Consider the following 16545-nt stretch of genomic DNA (forward strand, 5'->3'; position numbering starts at 1 on the left):
TTGTGTGATTCTACCCAAGAGAATTGCCTGCAACAGTGAGGGTGACTCCATAGGAAGGGCACTAACAGATAACAGAGACTAGGTGAAAAGTCCCAAGTTGTCATGCAGTGCCCACACATGGAAGGTTGAGTCAGAGTCAAGTAAGACCGCTCTTGCTCCTTACCTCTCTTCTCACCCCATGCCTCTACTTTGGACAGAGACAGCTTGGTGACTGGGGGAGAAATGATAGAACAACTTGGCTGGCAAGTAAAGGAGAAGGTGACTATGCCTTCCCACCCTCTTCCTTGCTTGCTTGTCTTTGCAGCAAGACAGAGCTGAAAAGAGAGAACTGTGTGTGTGATTTTGACATTGAACTAGATATTACTGAAATAAGACTATTCCTATAACTAAAATGGGCCAAAATCTTTTTGTTCTCTGAGTGTGACGGGAGAAATCATGAGACATGCAGATTTTTTGTGGGGCCAGGAATGCCCTAGTCCAGAGTTGGGTTTGAACCCTCTTTAAAGGGACAGTAGGAGGGAAGAGTAATAAAGTTTTCTAATTGAACTGTAAAGCACCACTGGTTCGAAGAAAAAGACTCTCCAAGGGCAGGGGAGAAGTCGCAGGCACCTTTTTATCCCTGTAGTAGCAAGAATGTACAGTTCTTAAGTGGTAGGTTTTTCTTGTTGAAACCTGAGGAGAGGTTCTCACACAGGTAGTTCACATGTAAGAACTGCCTTTGGCATTTGGTAAAACTGATTGCTGGGCCTCCTGCCCAGAGAACTGATACTGTAGGTCTGTTAGTTTTTGGGAGGAAACCTTTTCTTTTGGATAAGTTCCCAGGTGAAGCAGATGCTTCTGGTCAAGGGACTTTGAAAGTACTGATTTAAATGAAATAGATAAGGGAGGGCAGGGCTATTTGTCAACTAACTTATTCATTCATTTGTTCATGAATCAATTCAACAAGTATTTACTAAGTGCCTGTTGTGTACTTTGTGCAGGTGCTGACTGGGCCTGGGATTACCCAGGTTATCTAATTTGTCCAGTGGAGATTCAGCATAATTCAGCATTTCCAGGAATGAAGAAACTCAGTTCAGAGAAACACTCCTCTCTTGCAATCACATCCATCTCATGTGATGATTTTGCTTTCCTTGTTGGCCTAGTTCTGGTTGGAATTGAAGCCCTGTTTCATATTTAATAGAGGCTTTTGTTCCCCATTCACACATTATATTGACTCTTATAATTGGGCCTATTTGTTTTTTCCCAAACTACATTACCCACTTTAACAGCTAGCTTAAAATGCTATTATAAAACCATACGGGGTCTTAGTGGGAAAGAAAAAAGGAAATGAACCTCTCAGAGCTCCATCTCTTCCAGTAAGGCGTTCCATGGATGGGGAAGTCTGGCAGTGTTTGCTTTTCCGCCTCTCACTGGCTACAATTCCCCAGGGCTTGCTAGCAGGCAGGCCACTTGCTTACTCAGCTCTGCCCTAAACACCAAAGATCTCAGAGTATGGTGGGAGAAGAGTCTTTTGTTTTCTGATTCCATTCTTGGTTACGAGACTTACATCCTGTGAGTTGTGTGTGTACATTTGTGTACCTTCCTGAGCCTTGGCCTGTTGTACTAGGAACCCAAGAGGACACGCAACCCAGTAGAAATTCCCATGTTAGCAGATCAGACCTTGTTTTATTTATTTACTTATTTAATCTCTTATTTATTTATTCTTTAGATTTCATCCTCACATAAGGTCATGCTTACTAATTTTAGAAAAAGGGAGGGAGGGAGAGAGAGAGAGTAACATTGATGTGAGAGAGAAACAATGATCTGTTGCCTCCTGTACACACCCCTGACTGGGCACAGAATCCACAACCTAGTCATGTGCCCTGACCAGGAGCTGAATCTGCAACTTTTTGGTGTACGGGATGATGCTCCAACCAACTGAGCCGCCCAGCCAGGGCCAGACCCCATTTTAGTAGCTCTCTATTTAGTGTCCTTGGCTTACTTGGCCAAGGGCATTTTGGTCATTACAATGCTCTCAAGTTGTGATTTTGACATTTTTATTAGTATCAAAGAGATTTAATTTATTATTATTTTTTATTTTTAAGTGTTTTATTGATTATGGTATTACAGTTGTCCCAATTTCCACCCCTTTTGTCCCCCACCACCTGGTACCTCTAATTCCCTCCAAAAATCTCCCTTTGGTTCATGTCCATGGGTCATGCACATAAATTCTTTGGCTATTCCATTTTCTATACTGTTCTAAATATCCCTCTGTTTATTTTGTACCTACCAATTTCTACTTCTTAATCCCTGCATCTTTTCCCTCATTGTTCCCCTTCCCCCTCCCAACTGATAACCCTCCAAATGATCTCTATATCTATAATTCTGTTCCTGTTCTGCTTGTTTGCTTAGTTGGTTTTTTAGATTCAATTATTGAGAGTTGTGAATTTATTGCCATTTTAGTGTTCATAGTTTTGATCTTTTTTTTCTCAAATAAGTTCCTTTAACATTCCATATAATAATGGATCAGTGATAATGAACTCCTTTAGTTTTACCTTGTCTGGGAAGCACTTTATCTGTCCTTCCATTCTAAATGATAGCTTTGCTGGATAGAGTAATCTAGGTCCTTGCTTTTCATCACTTTGAATACTTCTTGTCAATTCCGTCTTGCCTGCAAAGTTCCTTTTAAGAAATCAGTTGTCAGTCTTATGCAAACACCTTCGTAGGTAACAATCTACTTTTCTCGTTCTGCTTTTAATATTCTCTGTTTATCTTCAACCTTTAGCATTTTAATTATGGTGTGTTTTGGTGTGGTTCTTTTTGGGTCCATCTCGTTTGGGTCTCTCTATGCTTCCTAGACTTGTATGTCTATTTCCTTCACCAAATTAGGGAAATTTTCTTTAATTATTTTTTAAGTACGTTTTCAATTTCTTGTTTTTTGCTCTTCTCCTCCCTGCACCTCTATGATTTGGATGTTGGTACATTTGATGATGTCCCAAAGGCTGGTTACACTATCCTCATTTTTTTAATCCTTTTTTTCTTCTTGCTTTTCTGATTGAATGTTTTTTTCTTCATTATGTTCCAAATGATTTATTTGATTCTCAGCTTCATCCCCTCCACTAGTGATTCCTTTTAAATTTTTCTTCATTTCACTTAGTGTAAACTTTATTTCTGCCTGTGTCTTTTTATACTGTTGAAGTACCCAGTGAGTTTCTTGAGCATCCTAGTAACTAGTGTTTTGAACTCTGAATCTGATAGGTTGCTTATCTCCATTTCATTTAGTTCTTTTTTTGGAGTTTTTTTCTGTTCTTTCATTTGGGCCATATTTCTTTGTATCCTCATTTTGGCAGCTTCCCTGTGTTCATTTCTGAGTATGAGGTAGAGCTGCTTTGACTCCCTGTCTTAGAAGGGTGGCCTATTGTAGAAAAGCACACTGGTAAATTGGATGGAGTGGAGCCTTAGGTAATTGCCAGGGCTGGGCGACCTGTGTCATCACTCTGTGAATCTGTGTTGGGGAGGGCTCAGAGAAGGAAAAATGATGCTGCCTGGCCTTGGAGTTTGTTTGGGAGGAAGTTGTCCCCCAGCACTTGCCCTGATGCCAGACACTTCAGTTTCTTCCTATATGCCACTGGTGCCCTTCTCTGGTGCCAAAGCCTACAGGGAGTGAGTCAGTTTAAGTCCTAAGTCTGTTGTAGGCCCTTCAAGAGGAGACTTCTGAGAATACTGCAGATTATTCCACTGCCCAACCCCCACTGGTTTTTACAGCCAGAAGTTATGGGGATTTATCTTCGTGGTGCTGGAATCCTGGGTTGTGTGGTCTGGTGTGGGGCTGGGATCCCTTGTTCCTGAGGCATTTCTCCTGATTTATATCTACCGCATGTGTGTGGGACCACCCATTCCATGTCTCCATGCCTCTCCACGTCTACTCTGTGCCTCTCCATGCATCTTCGCTCCTCCTACTTTTCTGGATTAATGTGGCTTCTTTAATTCCTTTGTTGTCCGACTTCCATACAGCTTGACTTTCTGATGATTCTGGGGAAATTTTTTTGTAGTCTAGTTGTATTTTTTGCTGTGGCCGTGCAAGGAGGCTAGCTGTGTTTACCTAAGCCTCCATTTTGACCAGAAGCCATCTCAAGATTTTAAACATATGTAAATACTTTTATTTTAAAGCATTTCCCCCTCCCCCCATTTTACTATTCCCAGGCAAGTTCAATGAGGAAAGAGGAGGAAGAATAAAAGGCCAGAGAAGTTCTTCCAAAGGACAAATCTTGTCTGGGTGACAGAATGATTGTTTTTTAGGTGCTGAAAGCACCGCACAGAGTCAGGGCCTATATGTGTGCTTTGGTTGGACTCAATTCAGTTCATATTTGCTGAGGGCTTGTCATGGGTAGGGGATCATGGTATGCCCTTGTGGGGCAGCAAGATGGGGATTCAGTGAAGGAAAAGCCATAATCTTTGCTTTCTAGGTACTCAAAGAGGTTGGTGATAGTTAACTTCATGTGTCAACTCGGCTGAGCTATGGTGCCAAAATATGTGGTCAAATATTATTCTGAATGCTTCTGTGATGGTATTTTTAGATGAGATTTAATACTTAAGTTGATAGTTATTAAAGCAGATTGACTACCATAATTTGTGTGGACCTCATGCAATCAGTTAAAGGACTAAATAGAACAAAAGACTAACCTCCTTCAACAAGAAGGGGAGTCAAAGGCAGGCAGGCCCTATCGTGTAGGACCATCTTCCTAAGAAAGAGGGAATTCCCAGAAATACACAGAAGTGAAGAGAAAGGAGTGGCAGAAAGGGAGGCAAACAAGTTGAGGGTGAAAGTTTTCAGGAAACTTCTCGGGAGTTTGGTGTTTCAAGGGTCAGGGATAATTTCATCATTTGGACTTAGTGACAGAATTGCTGTTAAGGTTTTATCTTTTCTCATCGTTGAGGATGAGTTCATCCAGAGTTTTTTTTTTCAAGAATAGAATTGACTTACCCAGATCTAACTTTAGCAGTGCTGATGCCATGTTATGAAAACTATGTATGTATGTATGTACATACATATATATTTGTGTGTGTGTGTGTGTGTGTGTGTGTGTGTGCATTCTGTGTCCCCAGAAGAGCTAACAGGCATAGTGGGATGGAAATTTTTACCTTATGGTCCTTCCATAACAGCTTCTCCCATCAACCATAGGTAGGAGGTGCTATAATATACTGGCATATTTTCTGATACACAGCAGGTATTCAGTAAATATCAAATGAACAAACACACATGTGTGACTGGATCTGAGAGTCAATAAAAGGATTCAGAAGTTAAATTGAGTATTATATTTTCAAATGACAAAAGCTAAGTGCACACACATTTGTATGCCTAGATACACACATGCATGAATGTACACAAACACACTCATTTGATGTCTGACAGTTTGAGTGCCTAAGATGACATAACCACCAAGCCTTTGGCACCAGGGAAATAGCTTTGGGTCTTGAGAAAAAAGGGAACTGAGGAAGTGTCTTGATAGCATAGGAAGAATGAGGTTTACTCTTGCCCACACCAGAGGTTCTTGATCTTGGCTACACATTGGAATCATCTCAGAAGCTTAAAAAAATACTGATGTCTAGATTCTGGTTTCTTTGGAACAGAGTATGGGTTATGAATCAAATTTTTTTCCATTTTAAAATGTGGGCTATTTGTCTTTTTATTGAGTTATAAATTTTCTTTACATGTTCTGGATACAAGTTTCTTATTTGCAACTATTTTCTTCCATTCTGTGGATTGTCTTTTCACTTTCTTGGTGGTGTCCTTTGAGGCACAAGTTTTTTGTTTTTATTTTTTTATTGATTATGCTGTTACAGTTGCTCTATTCCCCCCTTCATTCCCCTCCACCCTACCCCCATCCCCATCATTACCCCCCTTTAGTTTATGACCATGTGTCTCAAGTTCTTTAGATTCTATATTTCCCATGCTATTCTTGCCCCCCCTTCTATTTTCTATCTACTGTCTATGCTACTTATTTTCTGTACCTTCTCCCCCCATCTCCTCCTCCCATTCCCCTGTTGCTAACCCTCCTTGAGATCTTCATTTCTATGTTTCCACTCCTGATCTAGCTGTCCTTTTAGTTTGCTTTTGTTTTAGGTGTGGTTGTTAATAACTGTGAGTTTGTTGTCCTTTCACTGTTCATGTTTCTTTAACTTCTTTTTCTTAGATAAGTCCCTTTAACATTTCATATAATAAGGGCTTGGTGATGATGAACTCCCTGAATTTGATCTTATCTGAGAAGCACTTTATCTGTCCTTCCATTCTAAATGAAAGTTTTGCTGGATAGAGCAATCTTGGTTGTAGGTCTTTGAATTTCATGACTTGGAATACCTCTTTCCAGCCCCTTCTTGCCTGTAAGGTCTCTTTTGAGAAATCCGCTGACAGTCTGATAGGAACTCCTTTGTAGGTGACTGTCCCCTTAGCTCTTGCTGCTTCTAGGATTCTCTCCTTCATTTTAATTTTGGCTAATGTAATGATGATGTGCCTTGGTGTGTTCCTTCTTGAGTCCAACTTTTTTGGTACTCTCTGAGCTTCCTGGATTTCCTGGAAGTCTATTTCCTTTGGCAGATTGGGGAAATTCTCCTTTATTATTTGTTCAAATAAGTTTTCCACTGGTGGCTGTGCCTTTCCCCCTTCTGGTACCCCTATAATTCAGATGTTGGAGCGTTTACAGATGTCCTGGAGGTTCCTAAGACTCTCCTCATTTCTTTGAATTCTTGCTTCTTGACTCTTTTGTGTTTGGCCATTATTTGCTTTCTTCTGGTCCACTCCATTGATTTGAGTCCCAGTTTCCTTTTCATTGCTATTGGTTTCCTGTGCAATTCCATTCATTTCAATTAGTTTTGCCTTCATATATTTGTCTAATTTGTGGCTATAATCAACCAGTTCTGTGAGGATCCTGATGACCAGTGTTTTAAACTGTGCATCTGAGAGTTTTGCTATTTCTTCATCGCTTAGATTTATAGACTCTGGGGCTTTGAGATCTTCTTGAGTCATTTTTGGTCTGTTCGCGCCCTTTAAGTGTGAGGAGTGGAGCTTTGGACTCCCAGGTCGCTGGGTTGTGAAGCTGTTTGTGGGGGCGTGGTCAGAGCGGGGAAATGGCGGCACCTTCTGCTGTTTCGTGCCGCTGGGTGAGGAGCTGAGTCTTAAGTGGTTCAGTAGGGCCGGGCCACTCAGAGTCGCTGGGTTATGACACTGTATGTGGAGGTGGGGTCAGAGCACGGAAATGGCGGCACCCTCCCTGCTGCTATCTGTGGGGACCGGCTGGGTCCAGGTTGAATCGCCCAATCCCTCGCTTGTCTATACGTGCACAAATGCGCGACCACAGTCAACCCACAGCCCGGCTCCCTCGCTGTTTCCCCGCAGTCACTCGCTTGGTCGCTCACTCTGTCGCTCACTAGGTCCAACCCTGCGCCTGGATCCGCGTGCCTGAGTCCGACTGACCGAGTTTTCCTGTGCTACCCCGCTCCACCAGCTGCTGGTTTCACCCCTTACAGGTCAGGCTGAAGAATTTGTTATTAACAGACTTCTGAAAAGTTCAATTTTCTGTGTTCTGGCTATGTTTTCTGTTGCTAATATTGAGTTGTCTCTAAACTTGGTTGTGTGAGAAGGCCTATGAATCAAATTTTTAAAAAAATCTTTCTAGATGACTTTATTGCGCAGCTCACATAGAGGACCATTTCTTTAGACCTCTGCTGTCCAGTTCAGTAGCCACTAGCTGTGTGTGGCTATCAAACACTTGATATGTGGCTAGTAAAAATTAAAATGTTCTTTAAGTGCAAAATACACACCAAATTTTGAAGATTATGAAGAGAGTATGAAAACAAGACCATGAAGTAATGTTTCATTAATAAATTTTATATTGATAGTGGTAGGCAGAATGATATCACCCCCAAAATGTCCATGTTCTACCCCAAGAACCTGTGAATGTTTTCTGTTATGTGACAAGAAGTTTAAAGCTGAAGATGGAACTAAGTTTGTGAATGAGCTGACCTTAAGTAAAAAATATCCTGGATTACTCTGGGTGAACTTAATATAATCACAAGTGTCCTTAAATGTGGAAGAGGGAAGCAGAAGAGGCAGCATCAGACTAATGCAATGTGACAAAGACTCAACCAACTGTTGCTGGCTTCAGTCATGGAAGAGAAGCCACAAGCCAAGGAATATAGGCAATCTCTAGAAGCTGGAAAAAGCAAAAATATAAATTCTCCCCTTGAGCCTCCAGAAAGAAACAACATCCTCAATACATTGATTTAGCCCAATGAGACACATTTTGCATTTTAGGTAATAAATTTCTTGTTCTAATCCACTAAATTTGTGGTAATTTGTTATAACTGCAATAGAAAACTAATCTATTGCCTTACATGTTAAAATTCTCATATTTTGAATTGGGTTGAATAGGGTATATTAATAAAATAATTTTCATCTCTTTCTATTTACTCCTTTTTAATGTGGCTACTAGAAATTTTACAATTAAATATGTGGCATGAGTTATGTTTTTACTAGACAGTGCTGCTCCAGAACCTCTCAGACTTTGGACGATATGGTAGCATAACTGACTCTACCTACCCCCGAGACATGACACTAGTAAACATGGGAAGAGCAATAACCTCTATGGGGACTTCTGGGCTAACTAAAAATTGTTTTATTCTTATCCCCTGCTAGCTTGTTAGTATTAGGAGGAAAACTTGTTTCTTATGTTTAGACCATCCAATGAATAAGCGAGCAGAGGTTATTTTGAGTGCTAGCTTTCCAATTTTATACAAACCATAAAACTGGCCTCATCAAAAAAAATTTTAGGGTTTTTAAGAGAAGTGAGCACAGATTAGTATGCTCATTCACCATGGGAACATGATTCTCTGAGTTCCCTCAACAACAGTGCAGTTACTGCAAGAAGGCAGTGTGACTATATCTGTCCACCCACCAATACCATCACAGGCTGGACCCTTGGGTGACCAGTGTGCTTTTGGCAACAAGTGTCTTTTTGGTTATAAACAATAAATGTAATGTTCAGATGATTAAGATGGCTACATTTTCTTTTAGCATACCTGTAGGAGGAAAAGTCTCAACCTATGGCATCTAGAGGGGAGAGAATAGGAATAAAATCAGAGCACACTTTTTTGGCCAAGAAAGTCAAAGGCAGCTGAAGAGAGACTTCTTGAGAGGCCATGACAAGATAGAAACAGCCAGTCCTTGCCACATTAGGGCACACAGGTCACTTATACCCTCAATGACACAGATGAATATTTTGAAAGAAAAATGGGGAGGAGTTGACACATTGAGCTAAAGAGCCTTAAAATATAGCTTAGCTGTCTTTTTCTTTTGCCAGAAATATTTTTCCAAAGACAAAACCCTAGAGTATTGCAAATTGTAATAAACATTGAACTTTTTAAGATTCATATGAATTATTTTGGATTTGAAGTATTGGGAATATTTGGAGATTCTGATAACATTTGGAGACATTTTATGAGTGAAAGGACTTTTATGCTACAACTAAAAAATGTATAAAACAATTCCCAGGACAAAATGTGCACCCACTGTGTGTGAAGAGCTTGGATGGCAGGCAGCAGGTCACAAGGTTCATTGCTTGGGAGTACTCAGAACGATGCTACCATCCTATCATTGGGTGGAATCCAGCAAAAGAGAAACATCTTTACTTCCAATTTGAGCATTTTCCCCCTCAAACCATGAGCATGCTGTGTGAAACGATAAATCAGGAATGAGAGTGTTTTCTGCATTTTCTTCATGGCCTCATGCCATTATCTAACACACTTAATGCCATTTCATATTTCTGGCCAATTTCTATAATCCATTTACAATAGATTTTTGAATTGTAGCTGGAGTGAATGTCCTGCCTCAAGCCCCAGCAATGACAGATGCGGACTCTATGGGTAATAAAAGCAAGAAGGGTGTTGGGACTATTTCTTAGAAGCTTTTCGACTGAGCAGTCACCACACTTTGCAGTAAATACTGTGATCATCTTACAGTGGTAAACACACTGCCTCCTGTGAGAGTAGAGTTACCTGAGGTAAGTTAACAGTGTCTCTCCTAAAGACCACTGCCACATTTTCCCTTAATCATTTTGTGTCAAATCACAGTGATGGAACTGTGAGAGTATCATTTGTGCTTTAATTCTCCCACTTTCCAGAAGCCATCCAGTCTTAAAGGGCCCTTCACAGTCATAATGTGGAGGTTAAATGCCTTCCAGCATTTTTTCATATTCTCCCTTTCCTGTAGATGATGAATCAATGGTTCTCACAAAGCCCAGTCTTTCTACAGTGACTTCCTAATGGAATTTCCTTCCTCATAGAATTTCCTTTTACCTTTTTACATTCTTCTGGAAAACATCTCCCCCTCTTACAACTCACCTTTCCTAACTCCCTTTGGTCCTTTTTAGGAGACTTTTCTTTTCTTTTGCATTCAGGGATCTATAGGATGCCAGCAGGAGTCCCCCCAAGTCACTGAATCATTCCTTCACCTCACATTAGTCATATCTAAAGGCAAAAGTGTCACCAGTTTAGGTGAATGTGTATTTGAGTAATGACAAAGAGAGAGGGCCAAGGGTGAAGGGAAATAATTCTTAATATTTTATTTCTCTGCTTGTTCTTCAAAGTTTTGTTGGGGAGTTTTTGATCACTGATCCAATTTACTAATTATTGGTGTGTTCAGGTTTCAATAATAAGCATACTTTGTTTTACTGTGCTCCACTGTATTGCATTTCAGTGGATGCAGTGGGAGCAGATGGAAGGGTCACAGCAATGCTGCATGGAGCAAGTCTACAGGTGCCATCGTCCAACAGCATGTTTTCACTTCGTGTCTTTGCATCGCAGTTTGCTAATTCTCACAGCATTTCAAACTTCATCACTACCATTGTATTTGTTATTGTGATTTGTGGTCGGTAATTTTTGATGTTACCATTGTAATTGTTTTGATACACCACGAATGCAACCTTTTAAGATGGCAGACTTAATACATGTCGTGTGTGTTCTGACTGCTCCTCCAGCAGCCAGTCCTCCATCACTCTCCCTCCGCTCTGGCCTCCCTGTTCCTTGAGATACAAAATACTGAAATTAGGTCAATTAATAGTTCTACAATGACCTCTAGATGTTCAAGTGAAAATAAGAATCTCCTATCTCTTGCTTCAAATGAAAAATAAAAAATAATTAAGCTTAGTTGAGAAAGACACGTTGAAAACTGAGACAGCCCCAAGGCTAGGCCTCTTGTGCCAGTCAGTCAAGCTATGAATACAGGGAAAATGCTTTTAAATTAAATAGCGCTATTCAGTGAACATATGAATGATAAGAAAGTAAAACAACCTTAATTACAGTGTATTCTGCATGTATCGAATATCACACACCCTTACAAAATACATGTAACCAAACTAATGTCTTAAACGTTATGACTTAACATTATTCATGTACAAATGCACAGCTAGTCATGACCTTGAAGCTATGCACCTGATTTATGTAACAATATTCAAGAAAAGAGTTTGTTTGTATCTCTCAGATCAGCTGCCACCTCTGGAGGGTTAACAGTGTTGACAGAGAAAGTTTTAGTGGTTTAGATAGAAGATCAAAGTAGCCACCACATTCCCTTAAGACAAAGCTTAATTCAGAGCAAAGCCCCTAACTTCAATTCCGTGAAGGCTGAGAGAGGTAAGGAAGCTTTGGAAGAAAAGCCTGAAGCAAGAAAATGTTGGTTGTCAGGTTTAAGGAAAGGAGTCATTTCTGTTACATACAAGTGCAAGGTGAAGCAGCCAGTGTTGATGTAGAAGCTGCAACTGGTTATCCAGAAGAACTAGCTAAGGTAACTAAGATAACAAAACAGCCTTCTATTGGGAAGCAGAACTGTTTATGACTTTCATAGCTTGAGAAGAGAAATTGATATCCTGTTTGAAAGCTTCAAAAGACAGGCTTACTCTTCTACTAGGAAATAATGCTGCTGGTCACTTTAAGTCAAAGCCAATGCTCATTTACTATTCCAAAAATCCTAGGCCCTTTAAGAATTATGCTAAATTTACTCTGCCTGTTGCTCTATAAATGGAACAACAAAGTCTGAAGGATGGCACATATGTTTACAGCATGGTTTACTAAATATTTTTTTATTGTTCATGCTGTTAGTTGTCCTAGTTTTTTCCCTTTACTCCCCTCCACAGAGCCCATCTTCAACTTCCATAGTCAATCCCTACACCACTGTTCATACCCAGGGGTCCTTCATATATGTTCTTTGACTACTCCCTTCATCCTCTTTTGAATAGTTCTGGCCTCCCTCCCCCCCTCTTACCACTGTCAGTCTGTCGCATAACTCTATGCCTCTGGTTCTATTTTGCTCATTAGTTTATATTGTTCATTAGATTGCTCTTACAAACAAGACCATATGGTATTTGGCTTTTACCAACTGGCTTATGTAAATTAGCATAATAGTCTCCAGTTCCATCCATACTGTCATAAAAGGTAGGAGTTCCTTCTTTCTTTCTGCTGCAAAATATTCCACTGTGTAAATGTACCACAGTTTTTTTAATCCATTTATTTATTGATGGGAACTTAGTCTGTTTCTAGCACTCGACTATTGTAAATAGTGCTGCTATGAACATAGGAGTACATAAATTCTTTTGAATTGGTGTTTTGGGATTCTTAGGGATATTCCCAGCAGTGGAATCATTGGATCAAAACATAGTTCCATTTTTAGTTTTTTGCAGAAATTCTATACCATTTTCTACCCATCTGCATTCCCCCCCAACAGTGTACTGGGGTTCCCTTTTTTCCACCTCCTCACCAGCACTTCTTTTATTTATCAATGATAGTCATTCTGACAGGTGTGAGGTGGTATCTCTTGTGGTTTAATTTGCATCTGTCTGATGGCTAGTAATGTTGAGCATCCTTTTATATGTCTATGGGCCATCTGTATGACCTCCTCGAAAAAGTGTCTATTCAGGTCCTTTGACCATTTTTCAATTGGATTGTTTGTCTTCTTGGTGTTGAGTCATATGAGTTCTTTATATATTTTGGAGATTAAAATCTTGTCTGATGTATCTTTAGTAAATATGTTCTCCCATACAGTTGGTTCCTTTTTCATTTTGATGATGGTTTCTTTAGCTATGCAGAAGCTTTTAAATTTGATGTAGTACAATTTGTTTACTTTTTCCTTTACTTCCCTTGCCTTAGGAGATATACCAGCAAAAATATTGCCATGTGAGATAGCTGGGATTTTACTGCATATGTTTTCTGCTGGAATTTTTATGGTATCACAACTTATATTAAGTCTTTTATCCATTGTGAGCTTATTCTGATGTACGGTGTAAGGTGCTGGTCTAGTTTCATTTTTTTGTGTGTAGCAAGTCCAGTTCTCCCAACATCATTTATTAAAGACTATCTTTACTCCATTGTATGCTCATGCTTCCTTTGTCAAATATTATTGACCACAGAAACACGGGTTCATTTTTGGATTCTCTATTCTGTTCCATAGGTCTATGTGCCTGTTCTTATGCCAGTACCAGACTATTGTGATTACAGTGCCCTTGTATTATAGTTTGATATCAGGTATTGTGATCCCTCCAACTTTGTTCTTCTTCATCAAGATTGATGAAGCTTTTCAGGGTCTTTTTTGGTTTCATATAAATTTTTGGAGTATTTGTTCTAGATCTGTAGAACATGCCACTGGTATTTAAATAAGAATTGCATGAAATCTATAGATTGCTTTGGCTAGTATGGACATTTTAATGATGTTGATTCTTCCAATCCATGAACATGATATGCTTCTATTTATTTGTATCTTTCTCAGTTTCTTTCTTCAGTGTTCTATAGTTTTCCCAGTACAGGTCTTTTACTCCATGGTTCCATTTATTACTAAGTAGTTTATTATGTTTTTGTTGCCATAGTAAATGGGATTTTTTTCGTAGTTTCACTTTCTGATAGTTCATTGTTGGTGTACAAAAATGCCATCAATTTCTGAATACTGACTTTGTATTCTTCTCTTTTGCCTCATTCACTTATTAGGTTGAGTAGTTTTTGATGAAGCCTATAGGGGTGTTTATGTACAGTATCATGTCATCTGCAAATAATGAGAGTTTTACTTCCTCCTTTCCAATTTGGATGTCTTTTATTTATTCTTCCTGTCTGATTGCTGTGGCTAGAATTTCCAGTACTGTGTTGAATAAGAGTGGTGAAAGCAAACACCCTAGTCTTATTTCTGATCTTAAGGAAATGCTTTTAGTTTTAGCTCATTGAAAATGATGTTGGCAGTAGGTTTTTTGTATATGGCCTTCATTATGATGAAATACACTCCCTCAATTTCCATTTGGCTCTGTGTTTTTGTCATAAAAGGATGTTGGATTTTATCAAATGCTTGTTCAGCGTCTATAGTTATGATCATGTGATTTTTGTCCTTCATCTTGTTTATGTGGTGTATTCTCTTCATTGATCTGTGAATATTGTATCATCCTTGCATCTTTGAAATAAATCCCACTTGATCATGGTATATTGAACTTTTTAATATATTGCTGAATCTGGTTTGGTTTTATTTTATTCAGGATTTTAGCATCTGTGTTCATCAGAGATATTGGGCTATAATTTAATTTTTTTATATTTAATTTTTATTGTATAGTTTTCTTTTTTTATTTAGTTATTTTTCAAGTACAGTTTTTTGTCTGTTTCTCCCATCCGAGCCACCCCCCCCGCCCCATGGTCCCCCCTCCCTCCCATTTTCACCACCCTTAGTTCTTTTCCCTGTGTCCCTCATATTTGTTCTTCCAAATCCCTCCCTCTTTTCCCCCTTAAATTTCCTTACCTCTCCCCTCTGGTCACTGTCCTCTTGTTCTTTAATTCAGTGTCTTTGTTTTTATTCTTCTTGCTTGTTTGTTTTGTTGTTTAGCTTCCTGTTAAAGGTGAGATCATATGGTATTTGTCTTTCAACTCCTGGCCTATTTCGCTCAGCATAATGCTTTCCAGTTCCATCCATGTTGTTGCAAAGAGTAGTAGTTCCTTCTTTCTCTCTGCTGCATAGAATTCCATTGTGTATACATACCACAATTTTTGGATCCATTCATTGCCTGATGAGCACCTAGGTTGCTTCCAACTCTTGGCTATTGTAAATTGTGCTGCTGTGAACATTGTGGTGCATAGGTTCTTTGAAATTTATGTTTTAGGATTCTTAAGATGTAATCCTAGCAGTGGAATTGCTGGGTCAAAAGGCAGGTCGATTTTTATTTTTCTGAGAAGATTCCATACTGTTTTCCATAATGGTTGTACCAGTCTACAATCCCACCAACAGTGAACTAAGGTCCCCTTTTCCCCACACCCTCTCCAACATTTACTGTTTGTTGCTTTGTTTATGATAGCCATTCTGACTGGTGTAAAGTGGTATCTCATTGTGGTTTTAATTTGCATCTCTCTGATAGCTAACAATATTGAGCATCTCTTCATGTGTCTCTGGATATTCTGTATGTCCTCCTTGGAGAAGTGTCTGTTAAAGTCCTTTTCCCATTTTTTAATTGGGTTAGATGTCTTCTTAGAGTGGAGTCGTGTAAGTTCTTTGTATATTTTGGAGATTAAACCTTTGTCTGAGGTATCATTGGCAAATATGTTTTCCCATACAGTTGGTTGTCTTTTTAATTTAATACTGTTTTCTTTAGCCATGCATAAGCTTTCTATTTTGATGAGATCCCATTTGTTTATTCTTTCCTTTATATTCCTTGCTCTAGGGGACATATCGGTAAAGATGTTGCTGCGTGAAATATCTGAGATTTTCTTGCCAATGTTCTCCTCTAGGACTTTAATGGTGTCACGGCTTATATTTAAGTCTTTTATCCACCTTGAATTTATTTTGGTGTATGGTGTAAGTCTGTGCTCAAGTTTCATTTTTTTGCACATAGCTGTCCAGTTCTCCCAACACCATTTGTTGAAGAGACTATCTTTACTCCATTTTATGTTACTGCCCCCTTTGTCAAATATTAATTGACTGTAGAGAGTTGGGTTGATTTCTGGGCTCTCTGTTCTGTTCCATTGGTCTATGTGCCTGTTTTTATGCCAGTACCAGGCTGTTTTGATTACAGTGGCTTTGTAATACAGTTTGATATCAGGTATTATGATCCCTCCTACTTTGTTCTTCTTTCTCAAAAGAGCAGCTACTATTCGGGCTTGTTTATAATTCCATATACATTTTTGAAGTGTTTGTTCTATGTCTGTGAAATATGCCATTGGTACTTGAATAGGTATTGCATTGAATCTGTATATTGCTTTGGGTAGTATGGACATTTAGATGATGTTAATCCTTCCAATCCATGAACACGGTATATGTTTCCATTTGTTTGTGTCTTCCCTGATTTCTTTCTTCAGTGCTGTGTAGTTTTCTGCATACAGGTCTTTTACCTCCTTGGTGAGGTTTATTCCCAGATATTTTATTTTTGTTTTTGCTATATCAAATGGGATTTTTTCTTGATTTCTGCTTCTGCTGATTCATTGTTAGTATACAAAAATGCCTTTGATTTCTGAATATTGACTTTGTATCCTGCTGTTTTGCCAAATTCATTAATTGGTTTGAGC

The sequence above is a fragment of the Artibeus jamaicensis genome, unplaced genomic scaffold (assembly GCF_021234435.1).
Source record: "Artibeus jamaicensis isolate MK-2021 breed Jamaican fruit bat unplaced genomic scaffold, CSHL_Jam_final contig_335, whole genome shotgun sequence".
NCBI lineage: Eukaryota > Metazoa > Chordata > Mammalia > Chiroptera > Phyllostomidae > Artibeus > Artibeus jamaicensis.